Source organism: Monodon monoceros, unplaced genomic scaffold, assembly GCF_005190385.1.
Source record: "Monodon monoceros isolate NGI ecotype Baffin Bay Population unplaced genomic scaffold, NGI_Narwhal_1 Super_Scaffold_2, whole genome shotgun sequence".
NCBI lineage: Eukaryota > Metazoa > Chordata > Mammalia > Artiodactyla > Monodontidae > Monodon > Monodon monoceros.
In genome coordinates, this window is record NW_021703776.1 from 76,616,324 (window position 1) to 76,634,882 (window position 18,559).

The window sequence follows — 18,559 nt, forward strand, 5'->3', positions numbered from 1 at the left end:
GAATCAAGAAGGACTCACTGCTCATCTTGTTTTTTAATTTAATCAGTCCAGGGTGTTTGGAGGGTTTGTGTGTTTGTTTGTTTTGATTTGTTTTTTGGTTATTGTTGAGATGCTCATCTAAAAAAGATAGCGCTGTCATTAAAAAGGAATAATTACCAGAACGTTCATTTTAATTGCCATCCAAGAAACCAAAATGATCTGTAAATCATGCCGATGGTAAATGGTGTGCTTCAGTGAGTCTCAAGTGAGGGGAGAAGTAATGCGTTGTTATTGTTATTATCCTTAATACGCTTGTGAGAGGAAAACAAGAATTGGAGAAGTGTATTTGTTCTTAATGTCTAGTGCCAGATTGTTTTGTATTTTTCACTTCTGGGAAAAGAGTAAAATGGAAAAATGCTACTCAGCTGGGGTCTGATTCTACTGAAAATAGCTGTGGTTCTCTGTACGACTCGGGTTGTGGAAAAGCATGAATGCTGGCACCACCACAGACTCACTTATTCAAGGGAAAAGTGAGGTCAACCTACTGAGGAAGTGAAAGAAATAATCCTCTCTCCCTCTCCTCATTCTCCGCACTACAGCTCCTTAGTGATGAGCTGCAAATCTGCCCCAGGGTAGGGAAAAGTATTTATGCAAATGAGTTCCTTCTGCACTGGCTAGCTCTGGGGTCAGTCTGTCTCTTTTGCAGCTATGAGGCTTTGTCTTCTGACAACAACAAATAAATGTGCAGCTCACGCACACACACAAACATGCAACCACACAAATAAGCCTGGATCCCCCTCTGTTTTAACAGCAGTTGTCACTTCTTAAGACAGAATTAATACTCATGTGAAAAATAACTTTCACATTATGGTCTAAGTGATTTGTCCAGGAACGTCTAGTTCTACGGGTACCAGTGCAGGCTGACCGAACAGCTAAGGAAGAGTGACCACATCTGCTTCCCCACTCTCCTCATTCTGATAGGAAGAGAAAGTTCTCAGGGTTCTTTTATCACATCCTGAATAATTGTGCGATACTCCACTGGATTTCTCTTTTCCTCATCTAAATCAGCGCCAACATAAAGTATCATCAGGACAGAGTACCTCCACCCCAGGCCCAGTCTCCTCATGGCCTTATTAGACACATTTACACATACAGCACATATCCTTGAGAGACTGGTGGGACCCTGCACATAAAAAAGGCCAGGTAATGGCACTCAGAGAGAGCCTTGAAGGGCCATATCAACACGCACTAGTGTTTAGAGGAATTTCAGGCACATGGACAATGGCCCGGACATTGACCAGTCTGTATGTTCACATACAAGCCTAATAAAATCCTAGTAGAGTAGATTAGGCCAGTAGAGTCTCATTGCTTACTTTGTTTCTACAGTTACACAAAAACATTGTGGACAAAGAAAAGACCCTGATGTTAAGTAATATGTGAAAGAAAATCAGACAAACTATATTGTGTTCCTCTTGGTTTTATCCTCAGCAGAGCCAGAAGACAGCAGCTGGGAATCTTCCTTTGCTTAGCTATTTAATGTATATAATTAAAGCCTCTTATTACTCCCCTAAATTTTCTCACTGCCATGCTAAACCATCCCAGTTCCTCTGACCTTTTCTCAAAGATCCTATTTTCCAGACCTCTAATCTCTTTGTACCTGAACACTAGACCTCTCCCAAATTCTTTATTCTTCCCAACTCTTGCCATCATTTCTAGGAGCATGTTTCATAAATGCAACTGTACTTCTCTTCCAGGCTATCAAAACCTCCTATTCGTATCTTCATTTCTTCAGTTGAGCAAATAAGTACTTACTGTGAAACTACTGACTACACTGTGGAAGGTGCTGTTGGGGGAAATAGAGTCTTGAAAGTATAAATCCAGTGTCCAGGAAGTTCACAATTCCTTAAGATACAGATATGCATCCAACATCCCTTGGCTTAAAGCAGGATGAAATAAGTGCTCTTACAGAGGTTTAAGAGACATGCATGGGCGAGCAAAGGGATGAGTAATGTTATCAGACTAAGGGGCAGTGGGATAGAGTTCAGGAAACACTGTCCATGGATAGGTGACTTTTTTTTTTTTTTTTTTGCGGTACGTGGGCCTCTCACTGTTGTGGCCTCTCCCGTTGCAGAGCACAGGCTCCGGACGCGCAGGCCCAGCGGCCATGGCCCACAGGCCTAGCCGCTCCGCGGCATGTGGGGTCCTCCTGGACCGGGGCACAAACCCGTGTCCCCTGCATCGGCAGGCAGACTCTCAATCACTGCGCCACCAGGGAAGCCCGATAGGTGACATTTTAGCCCATATTGGAAAAGGAGTAAGTTTTGAGTTAGGTAATGAGTGATCCCTAAAGGAAGGCCTGGTGGGTAAAGGTCAACCTTCTAACTTTACAAGGTGTTATGCAACACCTTTACTGTGATCATAATTTCTCAGCGGGTGACTGGTGGAAGCTTGCACTTTCCCTGGGTACAAACGCCCCATTGATGTTCTCAGTCTACTAGTGATGAAGTCTCCCTGGGTCCTATGGGCCAGGAAGGGGCCCATATTGATGTTCTTCTTGACCTCCCTCCTTTCTCATCAATGTAAGGAGGTTTAGTGGATGAACCTATTCAGAAATTTTAGCAAGGTGACATAAAAATGAGCTGAATGTTCAGAGAGCTTCTTAGATATTCCGGGGTGAATAGTGTAGACTCATTGAAAAATTGAACATAGTGATTAAAATCATACTATCTGTTCACTTCATTTCAGGCACCCTATTCTTTGGCCACATTTCCCAAGTGGGCATTAGGAAAGTGTGGCTGAAACGTATTTCCATGGTTCTTCCCTCTCTGGTTTCCATATACTGTTTCCTCACTGTGAAAGCCCTCTTGCCTTTTGCCAACTCCTCAACTGAGTTTTTTCTTTAACCTGTTGAACTCGTTTAAGATCTGGAGGCAAATGACATGTTCTCTGTGGTGTCTATCTCAGACCAAATCCAAGCAGAAATATTCAATAGCTCCACTCCGCTCTCCAAGCACTTTGTACATAGGGTAAAGGTCTTTTAGCCAATCTTTACTGAACAAACGCAGCAGCACGCTGAATTCACCATCACCCTTCCCACTCCCCATGAAAGTACACGGACCGTTGTCCATGCCTGCTCAAAGCTCCTGACAGGTAATACCTCTCCAGTGCGCTGTGCCCGTCTCCCCCTGCCAGTGAGCTCTATGCTTACCAAGGAGCAGTTGATTTGTTCCACTCTCTACGTCATTTGTATTTAATACTTTCATTATTCATTTAATATGTAAGCCAACACAATATGAATGAAATGAAAACCAAGTTACCTTGTGGGCACGCCTCTAAGCAAAATTTCTATTGAGTGAGATATGGGTTAGACAATAATAAAAGATTAAGGGAAAAAATCGTAAAAAATGTAACAGATTCTATAAATGTCTTATAAGTTTGTTTTCCAAGTGACTTTTTTAAAAATTTATTTAATTTATTCATTTATTTTTGGCTGGGTTGGGTCTTTGTTACTGCGCACGGGCTTTCTCTAGTTGTGGCGAGCAGAGGCTACTCTTCCTTGCAGTGCACAGGCTTCTCATTGCAGTGTCTTCTCTTGTTGTGGAGCATGGGCTCTAGGTGTGCAGGCTTCAGTAGTTCTGGCTCACAGGCTCTAGAGTGCAGGCTCAGTAGTTGTGGCACATGGGCTTAGTTGCTCCGTGGCATGTGGGATCTTCCCGGACCAGGGATCGAACCCGTACCCCTGCACTGGCAGGCAGATTCTTAACTACTGCGCCACCAGGGAAGTCCCGAACCAGTAGGTTTGATGAAGGAGGTCTGCTTTGGTGATTTTCCAGAGGAAATTGGATCTTGTCTGTCATAGGAAATGAGACTGTTTTTCCTTCTCCAATCAGAGTGTTATGAATGGCATATGTTTGTTAACACTTTTGGTCACAAAGTCTACATAAGGGGAGCCCATTGGGCATCAACGTCATAGTTCCAGAAAGGTTAGAACCTATGGATAAATGTTGTTGCCCCAAGTCTGCAAAAGCCAAAAGGAAAATCAAATCCCCTATTGATATCTCACAAATCATCGGAGAGATTGTTCAAGCATTCACTTTCCTTATTCTACTGTGTCTTCACTTGAGAAAATAAGTAGCATGGGGAGAAATGGTAATAGTGATGAGGAAATTAAAGTGTCTCCTGACATTAGAAGTAAATTGGAGTCTTCATTTGGCAAGCATCTGAGGAAATGTTAGCATTCAGGAAATCTAGAGTTTACTGAGTCAGTGGACAGGGCCCTCAGTGACTGAAGAACATGAGGCTAAGTCAAAAGGAAAAGGACATAAAGTCTGTCAGACTGACACAAGAAGAAATCAGCATTGCTTTTATTGTTGCACACCTGCCTCCTATAAGTTACCTGGCATTTTGGTGTTCTCTTCTCCATACTGAAGACTGATGTGATATTAATCATTTACATTTTGGTGTGAATAGTTCAGAATTAGAAATGATAAAGAGAAAACCACCTGGGCTTCTTTTTAAAGATCTTGGGTCTGCAAGAGCACACGCGGCAGCAATGTTTCTGGTTCTCATAACAATTACACAGAATTTGAGGAACAATATCATAAAGAGGTTATTATTAGGTTTATAATAATCATCTATTCAATCTGCTTTTTTCTCTGTAATGAAAGCTGCTATTTTTTCAGCATCTTCTAAGTGCTGAGTGTTCTCCATACACGATCTTATTTAATTCTCATAACCAACTGCCACTCTTCATTCGCATGTCAGATACCTGAGCTCTCCTGATTAAAGAAACATGTGATGAAATATTGATCGGGTGACTAACCCCTGTAATGTGTCAGGTAGGTAACTTGTAACTCTAGTGTTTAGAGAAAAAAAAAAACTTTATTTATTTAGGAGATGTGTATCTCTAGAAGGTGACTATGGTAGGAATTTTAAATCAAGGAAATATGAATAAAATTTGTATTCAGGCTAGCCTTTTGAGGGCCCTCACATTAAACAAAATAGCTGCCTTGTCTGTTTCTTTATAGAACCAGCCCTGTTGAAAATGTGCTCGGAGAGCAGAGAGCTTCAGTAACCTTGGTAATGACATGGGAATCCATAGACTCTCCGTGACTCATCAGGAAGTGCCATTTGGACAATTTTAGTTGAAGAAAGCAACCAGCTCCCAGCTCAACACTTGTACACCCTTTTCTCTGTCAATAGCTCTAGAACCGGATTTAGAAGACATGTGCCTCTAAATATTATGTAACTGGATATAGCAGCTCTTTATAAATGGTGGTAGAAACCTTAAACCCTTAAACACTAGCAGCAGCTACGGAGCTTGACATAGAAACTCACGCAGTCTCCCTTCCAAGCCTCCTCTGACCCCATGTATAGCAAAACATCTGCTACAAGGAGGTAGTAAGAGGAATAATTATAGAGATATATCTGAGGAAGAGGCACAGTTCATAGAAAAAACACATTTTTTTTTTAAAAGAAGATGCTGGGGGTAGGAGTTTATTAATTAATTTATTTTTGCTGTGTTGGGTCTTCGTTTCTGTGCGAGGGCTTTCTCTAGTTGTGGCAAGCGGGGGCCACTCTTCATCGCGGTGTGCCTGCCTCTCACTATCGTGGCCTCTCTTGTTGCGGAGCACAGGCTCCAGACATGCAGGCTCAGTAGTTGTGGCATGTGGGATCCTCCCAGACCAGGGCTCGAACCCGTGTCCCCTGCATTAGCAGGCAGATTATCAACCACTGCATCACCAGGGAAGCCCAAAGAAACACATTTGAAGAAGAAACATAGTTCACAAAAGATTTAAAAGCGCTGGATCTTGAAGCCATAAATCTTTGTTTTGGAGAACTGGTACTTTCTAGGAGCTGACTTGAGTTGTACAGATAGACCAGAAATAACACAGGGTACTGACAAAATTTTAAGAAGAAATAGAAAGTTGGAAGAGGATCTAGAGCGAGTAAGGAGGTGGGAGGTGTCATATTTAAAGAGGGTGGCCGGGGAAGTCCTCGAAGATGTGACATGTAGGCAGAGTCTGGAATAAAATGAGAGAGTGAGTCTTCCAGAGAGCACACTCTCTCAAAGTGATGCCTTTTTAACAGCACTAGTTAAGACCACAGTGAAAAGTTATTAGAGTGAGCAGTGTAAAATACACAACTGAAGGAACGGTGGTCACATGATAAGTCAAAATAAAAAGGTAGTGAGACAGACATGGTGATAATGTGATGATGCCCTCTCCAGTCTATAGCAGTCTGCCCCTCTCCCAGCATTAGGACATGGCTATTAGGGCTTGGATCCAGGTGAGGCTTCTGTGTCGTTCTGATGTTGCCGACACCCTGGTTTTCAACTACTTTCTACAAGAACTGATCTCTTTGAGCACTAGTTCTTCTTCACCAGACCTAGTCTCGGGAGTACCTGAATGGTGGGAATAGGACACCATTTTTCTCTTTGTGGGTGTAGGAGTGGCAGTCAGGACCTTAGTGCACCTGTTGTATCTGCCTAAGGCTGGTTCCAATTAGACTCCTCCCAATGGAAACAAGCAAAAGTTAGTTAACATTGTTGGTATTTTCCTTTATAGTGGTTCAGCAATTATTCATCTCATGCTAGGCCCTTGAATAAGAGTCCTCCAAGAGATACTAAGCATGGCTCTGATGTCATGGGATTTATGTTTAAGGATACTTTTTCCGTGGTATAGCCTCTTGACTTGCATGACATTATATACTCTTGTCTCTTTCAGTGAGTCCTGTTTTACTAGCATCTAAAGTAAGAGTCTCTTCCAATACAGAAGAAATTGTTATTATGAATAAATAGACTATTTTCCTGAAATGGCAACCTTTAGAAAAGCATCCAGGAGTGGATTTAGATGAGTGACCTGTAAGTGATTCTTACAGGTGACTCCTGCATGGTCAAGCAGAAAATTTCAAAGGAAGAACCTATATTTGTTTCCGGAAATCTTCAGGATTCACTGAGTCTGAAACACATTGGTTTGCTTCTCTGCCATCTTCAGCTCACCAAACCTAGGTACAGAATTTTATCACCTTTAATAAATGTATATCCTTCCATGATAAAAACTTTGAAGTTTGGGGTGATCCTTTCCCCCACAGCATACATTTTCTTCCTATCCATTTAATAATACTTAAGAATATCTATGATTTATTTTAGTGTTTAGTCAAGTACTATAGAAAATACTTTAGTTTGGTACAAAAAATTACAATAGTGAACATGTATTTAGTGTGTTATATGCTGAGTGCTCTACATGAATATTTTATTTCATCCTTACTCTATTAGGTAGGTATGGTTATCATTGCTCCTGTTTTATAGTTAATAAAACCGAAGCTTAGTGGGGTTATATTAATCTGAATTTTCACAGCTGGGAAATGTGGTCACTAGTTTTCTAACCCAAGCAGTACAGCCCCACACTCCCACACATAACTGTCATGCCATGCAGTTCCCCTTTACCTAGTCCCCTAATTAAATTCTGAATCTCTAAAACTTTAACATAAATACAGTGTGTGATGTCCAGCACTTTAGCCTCTTCATTTTGTCACACCCTCTCCTATGCCAGCAGGTACTTGACAACTAAGTGGACCCTGACGCAAACCAGGCATGTTCATCGAATTATTTATCACCTCTACCACTGTAACCTGATTTTTTCCTAGAGCTTCTACCTTCATAGCATTTATAGAGAAGAAACCCTTGCCTCTTCAATATTGCTGATAAGGTCATTGTTGAAGTCTTAATATCCAGATCTGTGGATAACTCGTGTCAGAGATGGTTTCTAAAGGATTTTTTACATAAGTACTATTCAAAATGCAGTCTGTAGACCAGCTTCCTGAATGTGATCTGTTTTGTTATCAGTATGTAATGCAATAAGGAGCTTGTGTCAGAATGTAAATCATCGATGTCACTGTCTTAGTCCACTTGGGGATGAAGGGGAGCAAAATTTTCCCACCCCAAAATGTCTCTTTGGCATGCAAATTATTTTGTGCTGAAAACAATCAAAGCCCCAAAGACTCAGGAATCAACGTGGATCTTCCTCCTAATTGCCTGAAGAGTGCAGATAGAGGGCCTGTTCCAGGACAGGAACTGTGCTATGTGGACAGGAAGAAGCCTAGCAAAATCTGTTAAAGTTCCTCTGTGTCCCATTGTCTCTGCATAGCCTAGCAAACATCTGTTTACCAAACATTTGCTTTTCCTTCTCTAGGTCAGTTGACTTCCTCCCCTTTGAGATCCCAAACTACTACCCTCAACATCTTTTGTCTGTAGCTGAAGATGGTATGTTAAGGCGAAGGTTTCAGCCGTTTTGGTGAGTTACTCAGCTTTCCTGGGTCTCTCCCATGTATATGTATTATTAAACATTTGTTTGATTTTTCTCCTGTGAAGCTGTTTCATGCCAATTTAATTTTTAGGCCAGCCAGAAGAACCTAGAAGGGTACAAGAAAATTTCTTCCTCCCTGACAGCTGCTACAGCAAAATACCATAGACTGGGTAGCTTATAAACAATAGAAATTTATTTCTCACAATTCTAGAGGTTGGAAGTCAAAGATCAAGATGTGGGAGATTCAGTGCCTGGTGAGAGCCCACTTCTAGACAGTTGTCTTCTTGCTGTAACGTCACATGACTAGAGGCAAAGGAGTTTTCTTGGGTCTCTTTTATAAGAGCACCAATTCTACTCATGAGGGCTCTTCCCTCATGACATCACCCCAAAGGCCCCACCTCCTAATGCCATCACCTTGAGAGTTAGGATTTCAACATATGAATTTGGGGGGAACATAAGCGTTCAGTCTGTTGCCATCACTAAGCACACCATCCAGTTCCTCTGACATTTTTTTCCACATTAAGACTTTCTCAATGAAGGATCTGGTGAATTGATTTGCATTTCCATGCAAGCTTTTTACTTCATCATGGACTGGCCCTTTACAGAGTGTGGCCCTACACTATGGCCTGTGATTGAGTAACACTATGTTTTACACCTATCCTTTTTTTTTTTTTTTTGCGGTACGTGGGCCTCTCACTGTTGTGGCCTCTCCCGTTTGCGGAGCACAGGCTCGGGATGCACAGGCTCAGCGGCCATGGCTCACGGGCCCAGCTGCTCCGCGGCACATGGGATCTTCCCGGACCGGGGCACGAACCCATGTCCCCTGCATCGGCAGGCGGACTCTCAACCACTGCGCCGCCAGGGAAGCCCTACACCTATCCCATTTAAACAGACTTCAGGTGAGATTATATCAGGCACATGATGTCTTCTCTGGATTTAGTCTCCCTCTTTTTGTCATCAGTATATTCCCAAACACAGTCAGGTGTTTTGAGCAGGCCAAGAATCTTCAGGCTGTTCATACAGTGTTTTATATGAGCAACTAGAAAGTGACCAACTGGTGACCCAGAAACATTTTGACATACACATTTAAACTGGTAAAACCCAGCAGGAAATAAGGGTGATCTTATCCTTGTCTACCTCACACACTGGTAAAGTTCAATCCTGAGATTCAAAAATTATGTACCCGGTATTCAAGAATTATCTTAAATTCACAGAACAATGGAGCAATTTCCTTTAACTTTTCAATTCAAAATACAGTTACTTATCTACATTCTAATGATTTCTTGTCTTCTTTTGTGTCAGCCACTACTGGGTGATACAAAAGAGCTTCACGGTTCATAGTAATTCTATTAATTAGGAATTAACTCAAGTGCTTATTCTGATGCTCTAATTCTGAAAGAACAATTCTCAGATTTATTCCAGGAAAGGTCAAAACTTCTTTTGAAATGAAAGCTTTCACAGAATCCCCATATATAAAACACGTAAAGGTATAGCCTCCTAATTAGAGTAAAATCAGCGGGACTGAAACCCTTTCTACACCCAACCATCACAACCAGGAAGCACCTAAGATGCCTTCTCAGAGCCCTAAGGTTCTCTGCAACACAGTTTGAGAATCACTGTTACAGTCACCAATTTCTGGAGTATCATTTACAGACTATAGTTATCTGCAGTCATTTTCATCCTCCTTTTGAACTATAGTTAGCAATGTGCCATGAAACTGCTCATCTTTCTCCATGATTCCAACTTTAGGGTCCAATTGCCAGAAGTTCTCACATATGGTGATAAAAGGCTTATCAATGTTTAAAACATAAAACTACATGACTCAAGCTCCCCAAGCATTCCCAACAAGCATTTCCACTTCTCAATTCTGCAGCACTCTCTAGCCAGAGTTCAAGAGTTTTTTCTCCTAATGTGATAACAAACAACCTCTAAGAACAAAACATAGCTTTTAGTAGTGCCTTAAGTCAAGCAGTACCACTTAATCATCCTAAATATGTTCCAGAGCTTGGACCCAAAAATATATTCTGGGGACTTCCCTGGCAGTCCAGTGGTTAGGACTCTGTGCTTCCACTGCAGGGGGCACAGGTTTGATCCCTGGTCAGGGAACTAAGATCCCACATGCTGCATAGCAAGGCCAAAAAAAAAACCATATTCCAAGCTTGTAGCCTACCTTAGCAATTTTGTCATAGATTTCTCTTTTTTCTACAGAAAGAAGATTTTTCTTAGAAGTTACAATATTGAAGTTAGGTGTTGTTTTTCTATGTACTTCGTCCAAGATATTTCTCTCCCTGGGTCTCAAAGGTCATGGAAGATGCACAGGTCAACATTTGAACTGACTTTCTCTCCTAAACATCTTACCCACTGCATAATAGCCTCTATATCAGTTTTCAGAAGACTTTGATATTTGCCAGCTATCATCGTGGTTCATTGATATTCCCGGTAGTCCAAAGTTTTTCCTCTCAAAACACACAAAAATTACAAGAGCTTCGACTTTATCTATCACTCATGCTATTCACTGTCTAAATGAAACTGCTGCAAAAGTGTTTGATGTTTACTTGCATGTTGTTTTTGTTTTGCAGAAAAAATCCAAGAAGTGTGTGTGTGTGTGTGTGTGTTGTTTGTAGTAAAGGTGAAAAGAAGACATAAATCTTATCTGACACTTTTTCTAGAGTCCTGATCAAGAATTTGTACTGAAATCTGAATTTTCAAAAATGGTGGTAAGTTAGACATGTCTCATCTCATCAAATAGACTATAAACTCCTTGAGGATAGAAATCATGGCTTGTGTTTCTTTGGAGTTGCTGACGGTACTCAGAATAGTGCCCCTTGAGAGTACTTTTGGAATCAAATAAAATCAACCTAGAGGGTTAAATTAAGCCATAGAGCAGTTCCTACACTGTTCTTAAATCTTGTAAGTGTCCTTCTGTAATTCATTAAGTTTAGACTTGACATATAACTTACTATATGGTGCTATAATTGAATGACAAAAATGGCATTGAATGACAAAAGCCATCACTGCCTACGCAGTTTTTCTACTTCTTTGGTGGACTACTGACATAAGAATTTAAAAAGCGTGACTATTGGGTATAAGGTAGGCTCAAGGATGTATTATACTACACGGGAATATAGCCAATATTTTATAATAACTGTAAATGGAAAGTAACCTTTAAAATTGTATAAAAAACATTTAAAATTTTTTAAAAATAAAAAGCATTTAAGGAAAATGTGGCTAGCAGTGACATATCCTCAAACATCTGAATGGATTAGACTTAACATTGTTTACAAGGGCAGAAATTGCAGAACTTAAAAATGAAATTGTACAGTACACAGTTAGGTTTGAGATGATTAGGTGGTATCTGCGGTATTAAGTAAAATCACAAGTGTCAATAGTAGGCAACTATTTTTGCATAAACGCTAACTTACAAAAGAAATTAAAATGTTGAGATGATTAATTTCTTTTCATTTATCCAAAATGAATATACCCTTGTAGCACTCCACAAGGAGACAATATGCATTTTTTACAATTTACTTCCAAAAGAATGAAAGATCATCAGTGAGAACGTTGTCATCGTGTTTAGTGATGAATGTGAATCGATGAGCATATTTGCAAAGTAGCAACACGGAGACAGTAGCCTAAATATTCACCTTAAAATTCAGTCAGTGGCTGTCTCTTTGCACAGGGTGGCTATGGATTGCTCATCACTGACTTATGTAGAAGGCCACATAAACATTTGTCTTACATTTTGAATGGTATATTTGGTTGTTTTAGATATTTATGTTACCAATTTCTCTGCATCTCTTCTTGACTTACTTATGTTGTTGCTACAAGCTGCTTTTATTAAACAGGAAACACTTTATCTTGCCTTCAAAAGCTAAAATACAGGCAAAAACTAATGTCCACCATGATTCTATGTATGTATGTATGTATGTATTCAGTCATTGTTGCTTAGCAACATAATGATTCTTCCTATAGAGAGGTGTAAAATATATATATACACATATATATAAGCATGTATAAAATCTTGTAAAAATGAATACCATTAAATAAACTACCTTATCGTTTCCAAACACAAAATATCTCTTTGCATACTGATATTAACATTGTAGCATATAATTTATTAATATTTTAGAAAAACATTTAGAAAGAAGTAGTACATTAAAAATATACTCTAGCAAAAAAGTCTAAGAAAGAAAAAAGGCAAGAAATTGGAAATCTAAAACTCAATACTATGATCTTTATTTTCACCATCAATGCTAATAAAAACCACTCAGGAGAGGCAGAGAGGGAAGAGAAAATAAACTTGTTAGAAAACAGTATAAAATGATTAAGACCTTTAGGACAATCAGTCCTGGACTTTATCCTAAATAGCTGAAAAATGATACAAGTATTCTCTTTACGTGAGAGTTACCATATACATAAGAGCTATTTATTAGAATGCAAGATAATTTGGAACTGTAAAACTCTGCCAAAATAGTCTAACATGTTTTTGATATCTCAAAAGATACTTCAGGGCTTCCCTGGTGGCGCAGTGGTTGAGAATCCACCTGCCAATGAAGAGGACACGGGTTCGAGCCCTAGTCCGTGAAGATCCCACATGCCACAGAGCAACTAAGCCTGTGCACCACAACTACTGAGCCTGCGCTCTGGAGCCCGTGAGCCACAACTACTGAAGGCCACATGCCACAACTACTGAAGCCCACGCATCTAGAGCCCTTGCTCCCCAACAAGAGAAGCCACAGCAATGAGAAGCCTGCGCACCACAACGAAGAGTAGCCCCCGCTCGCCACAACTAGAGAAAAGCCCGTGCATGGCAACAAAGACCCGACGCAGGCAAAAACAAGTAAATAAATAAATTAAATTAATTTATATAAAAAAAAGATATTTCAGCTTATTTTAAGTATCTTAAGGTCTCATTATAAACAATTCTTGTTGCACAATACAGTGAAAGTTATCTTAGTTTTCTTATTTTTTCCTCATTCTGAATGAAAGAGATGATTATACAGCCAATACCTGACTTAAAAACAGTTGATGCTTCAAAATTGATCCCTAGTCAGTTGTTTGAAATTGTTAATATATTTTCCCTTTTTAAAAAGTTATAGACTTCTGCTTCCACCCAAGATGGAGAAACAGGGACAAGATCTATCCTCCTACCTGAAACAACAAAAAACTGAAAATATACGAGACAATGACTTGCAAGGCACTGACATCAGGCGACAAAAGACAGCGATCACTAAGAGATGGGAAACAAAGAGACGAGCCCTATGACTGTCATGAGAGAGTTTCCAGAGCATAGTGGAGGAAGGAAAAAAACAGGTGGAGATTGGAGACTCCCTGAGCCGAGAAGATGGAACTGATACTCCAAAGAGACAGAAGCATCTGGGGTTCTCAGGAAAGAGTAGCAAAAGGAGAAACTGCACACAGAAAGAATATCATAATACCTGAAGATCTGTAAGTCACCCCTGTAAGTATTCACCTGTGTACTGATCCATGCATGCACTGAGGAAACTACATGAGGCTTGGGAAAGAACCACCCAAAATAATTAAGAGTTACAATGCCCAATGCTCACACAAGGCAGGGAATAGTGCCTGTTGCCACCACCCAAATTGAATAACCCTCAAAAACTGAGGGACAGTAGTAGAGTACACACAAGTTTTTTTTACCTCAGTAATAGAAAATGATTAGCTTAAAAATGAGCACTGCTCTGGTACCTAACAAATCTTAAAAGTAACACCTGAAACAATCAATTTCTTAAGAAATTTAACTTACCTCACAGAACAAAGCACAATAATATTTATAAAAATAGACATAAACTGTACCCAATAAAGTAAAATTTACAATGCCTGGTGAAATTCACAATGCCAATCAAAAATTATCAGACATGCAAAGAAAATATGACTCATAAGAAGTAATTCAATTGAGTAGGACCAACCCAGAACCAATACATATGTTAGAATTATCAAACAGGAACACTAAAACAATTAAACTGTAGTCCATGTATTCAAAAAGGTATGTAGAGACATGGAAGATATTTTAAAAATTTGAAGACCTTAATAAAAATTCTAGAGACTAAAATAAAAACACTAGATGGAATAAATGGCAAAAAGAAAACTTAATATAATGAAAACAGGACAACAGAATCTATCAGAAATGAAATACATAGAGCAAAGGGAATCAAAAAAGAAGTGGAAAAGCAGCAGTGAGCTGTGGGGCAGTTTTAAGCAGCCTAATACACATGTAATTGGAGTCACAGAAGGAGAGGAGTTGGAGGATGGGACTGAATAATTTTTGAAGATATAATGCTTAAAAACATTCCAAATTCGATGAAAATTATAAGTGCATATCATACCTCAGTAAATCTGAGGTATGATATGCATGAAAAAAACTACCTCAAGTCACATTGTAATTAAATGGCTCAAAACCTGTGAGAAACAAACAAACAAAAAAACTTAAAAGCAGTCAAAGAAAAAATGGCACACTATGTAAGAGGAACAAAGATAAGGACTACATCAAATTTGTCACCAGAAACAATGCAAGAGAAAAGATAGTAGAGCAATATCTTTATTACACTGAAAGAAAAAACTTAGAACGTATCTTTCAAGAACAAAGGCAAACTAAAGACTTTCAGATATACAGAGGTTGAAAGAATTCATCACACACCTGCACTCCAAGACATGTTAAAGAATGACCTTCAGGCTGAACAAAATGATGCCAGAAGGAAATTCGATCCATACAAGGAATGAAGAGCACCAGAAAATACAGAACTACCTGGGCAAAACATGCAGGAGCTTTGTACTATTATGTAAAGCTCTTTAAAAGATACTAATTGTTTAGGGAGAAAATATTTGCAAATGAATCAATGGACAAAGGATTAATCTCCAAAATACACAAACAGCTCATGCAGCTCAATATTAAAAAAAACAAGCAACCCAGTCAAAAAATGGGCAGAAGACCTAAATAGACATGAAAAGCTGCTCAACATCACTAATTATTACAGAAATGCAAATCAAAACTACAGTGAGGTATCCCCTCACACCAGTTAGAATGGGCATCATCAGAAAATCTACAAACAACAAATGCCAGAGAGGGTGTGGAGAAAAGGGAACCCTATTGCACTGTTGGTGGGAATGTAAATTGATACAGCCACTATGGAGAACAGTATGGAGGTTCCTTAAAAAACTAAAAATAGAATTACCATGTGACCCAGCAATCCCACTACTGGGCGTATACCCAGAGAAAACCATAATTCAAAAAGACACATGCACCCCAATGTTCATTGCAGCACTATTTACAATAGCCAGGTCATGGAAGCAACCTAAATGCCCATGGACAGATGAATGGTTAAAGAAGATGTGGTACATATATACAATGGAATATTACTCAGCCATAAAAAGGAATGAAATTGGGTCATTTGTAGAGACGTGGATGGATCTAGAGACTGTCATACAGAGTGAAGTAAGTCAGAAAGAGAAAAACTAATATCGTATATTAATGCATATATGTGGAATCTAGAAAAATGGTACAGATGAACCAGTTTGCAGGGCAGAAATAGAGACACAGATGTAGAGAACAAACGTATGGACACCAAGGGGGGAAAATGGTGGGAGTGGTGGTGGTGGCATGAATTGGGAGATTGGGATTGATATATATACACTAATATGTATAAAATAGATAACTAATAAGAGCCTGCTGTATAAAAAAATAAATAAAATAAAATTTAAAAAAAGATACTAATTGTTTAAACAAAAGTAGAAACCATGTATCATGGGGTTTATAATAAATGTATGTCCATGTTAGTTCAAAGGCTGGCACAGAAGAAATGGAAGCACACTCTAAAGTTAGTACACTATTGATTAAATGGTATAACATCATTTGAAGGGAGAGTGTAATGAGCTAAAGGTGTATACTACAATCTTTAAAGCATCCATAAGATAGCAGAACAAAGATTTACAGCCATTCAGCCAACAAATGAATTAAAATTAAATCACAAAAAGTGTTCAGTTAATCCCAAAGAAGCCAGAACATTTTGGAAAAGGGAATAAAGAACTGGTGGGAGAAATAGAAATCAAGAAGCAAAATGATAGATTTAAATCAAACCATATGAAAAAACACAAAATATGTAAATGGTCTAAACACCCCAATTAATAGGCAGAGGTTTTCCAGTTGGATAAATAAACAAGACACAACAATAAGAAATTCACTTCAAATATAAAGACACAAATAGGTTACACGTATGAGGATAGTAAAAGATACACCATGTTAACAGCAATCAAAAGAAAGCTGAAATCTTTATATCAATATCAGAAAAAGTAGATTTCAGAACAAAGAATACTATCAGATATAAAGAAGGTCATTTCCTAATGATAAATAGGTCAATTCGTCAAAAGGACATAATAATCCTAGACATTTATACACATAATAAGAGAACTTCAAACTACATGAAATGAAAACTGACAAAACTACAATGAGAAATAGACAAAGTCACAACAGTAGAAGATTTCAATATCTTTCAATAATTGATAGAACAAATAGAGAAAAGATCAATAAGGATACAGAAAATTTGAACATCATTATTAACCAACTGGCATAATTCACATTTATAGAACATTATACCCAGCAACAGAATACAAAATTCTTGTCTTCATGCACACATTACACTTCCAAGGTAGACCATATTCCAAGTCATACTAATATTTCAATAAATGCAAAAAATTCAAATCATACAAGTATGTTTTCTGACCACAGTAGCAGGAAATAAGTATTCCATAATAGAAATATTTGGGGAAAAATCTCCAAATATTTGGAAAGTAAATAACACACCTCGATATAACCTATGGGTCACAAGAAATCAAAAGAAATTAGAAACTTTTATCTGATTAAAACAAAAATACAACATATAAAAATTTGTGGGCCGCGCCCTGCCTTTGCCCTTGCCACGCCGCCTGCTCGGGAGCGAGTCAGGTGGTAGCACTGGCTGCGGTGTGGCTGCTCCTGGCGGCTGCTGCCCGCGCGCAGCGGCAGCAGGACTTCAAGACGGTCAGCATCCGGGGCAAGACAGTGTCGCTGGAGAAGCACCGCGGCTCGGTGTCCCTAGTGGTGAACACGGCTAGCGAGTGAGGCTTCACAGACCAGCACTACCGGGCCCTGCAGCAGCTACAGTGGGACCTGCGGTCCCATCACTTCAATGTACTTGCGTTCCTCTGCAACCAGTTTGGCTAACAGGCACCCGACAGCAGAAGGAGATGGAGACCTTTGCCCGCCACACCTACAGTGTCTCTTTCCCCATGTTTAGCAAGATCGCAGTCACCGGCACTGGTGCCCACCCTGCCTTCAAGTACCTGACCCAGGCTTCTGGGAAGGAGCCCACCGAGAACTTCTGTAAGTACCTAGTGGCCCTAGCTGGAAAGGTGGTAGGGCGTTTGGGACCCAACCGTGTCGGTGGAAGAGATCGGGTCCCAGATTACGGCGCTTGTGAGGAAGCTCATCCTGAAGAAGCAAGAAGACTTAAAATCACTTTCCCTCCTCTCCCATTGTCCCCTCCCCTCCCCCCGCTGTGCACAAGTGACCAAAGCAAACTCAAATGGTGCTACAAAGGGAGAGACTACTGACTCTACTTCCTTCACTCTTATCCCACTGACCCCAACACTCCTGTTGCAGGAAAGTTCTAGTAGTTTTATTCTTTGACTCTTAGAGCAACCTACAGGAACCCCTGACCAGTGAGAGCTCCTGACCAAATGACTCAGTAAGAACCTCTAGTCCATGAAAACATGTGGCAAATGGAAGTATTTGAAGCAATAATCTACCGGTTATGAACTCTGTAAAATGGGGCCAATTCCTACCTCACACGGCTGTTGTGAGGATGAGGATGAAAGGCCTATGAAAGTGTCTAGGGCAGTGACAGCTAACTAGGAGGCATTCAAAAATTATTTTCTGCAGATGAGCAAAAAAATAAGTTGTGATCAATAAAAACTTGAAGGCCTCCCCCCAAAAAATATAACTTGTGGGCTTCGTCTATAGCAGAACTTAGAAGAAAATTTATAGTACTGTCTATATTAGAAAAGTGAAAAGGTCTTAAAGACCTCAGCTTCCAATTTAAAAAACTAGAAAGGAGGAGTAAGTTAGAGTGAACCAAAGGAAGGAAATAATAAATGTCAGTGTACATGTTAATAAAATCGGGAAAAAAGTAATAGAGAATATCAGTGATATCAAAAGCTGGTTTCTTGAGAACTTTAAAAAAACTGATAAACTTCTAGCCAGACTTATAAGGGAAAAATGT

The 18,559-nt window shown here is 39.5% G+C and overlaps 1 pseudogene; it reads left to right on the forward strand.

The window, feature by feature from the left end:
* The first annotated feature begins 17,188 nt into the window (after positions 1-17,188).
* On the forward strand, positions 17,189-17,967 carry LOC114901365 (annotated as a pseudogene).
* The last annotated feature ends 592 nt before the right edge of the window (positions 17,968-18,559 follow it).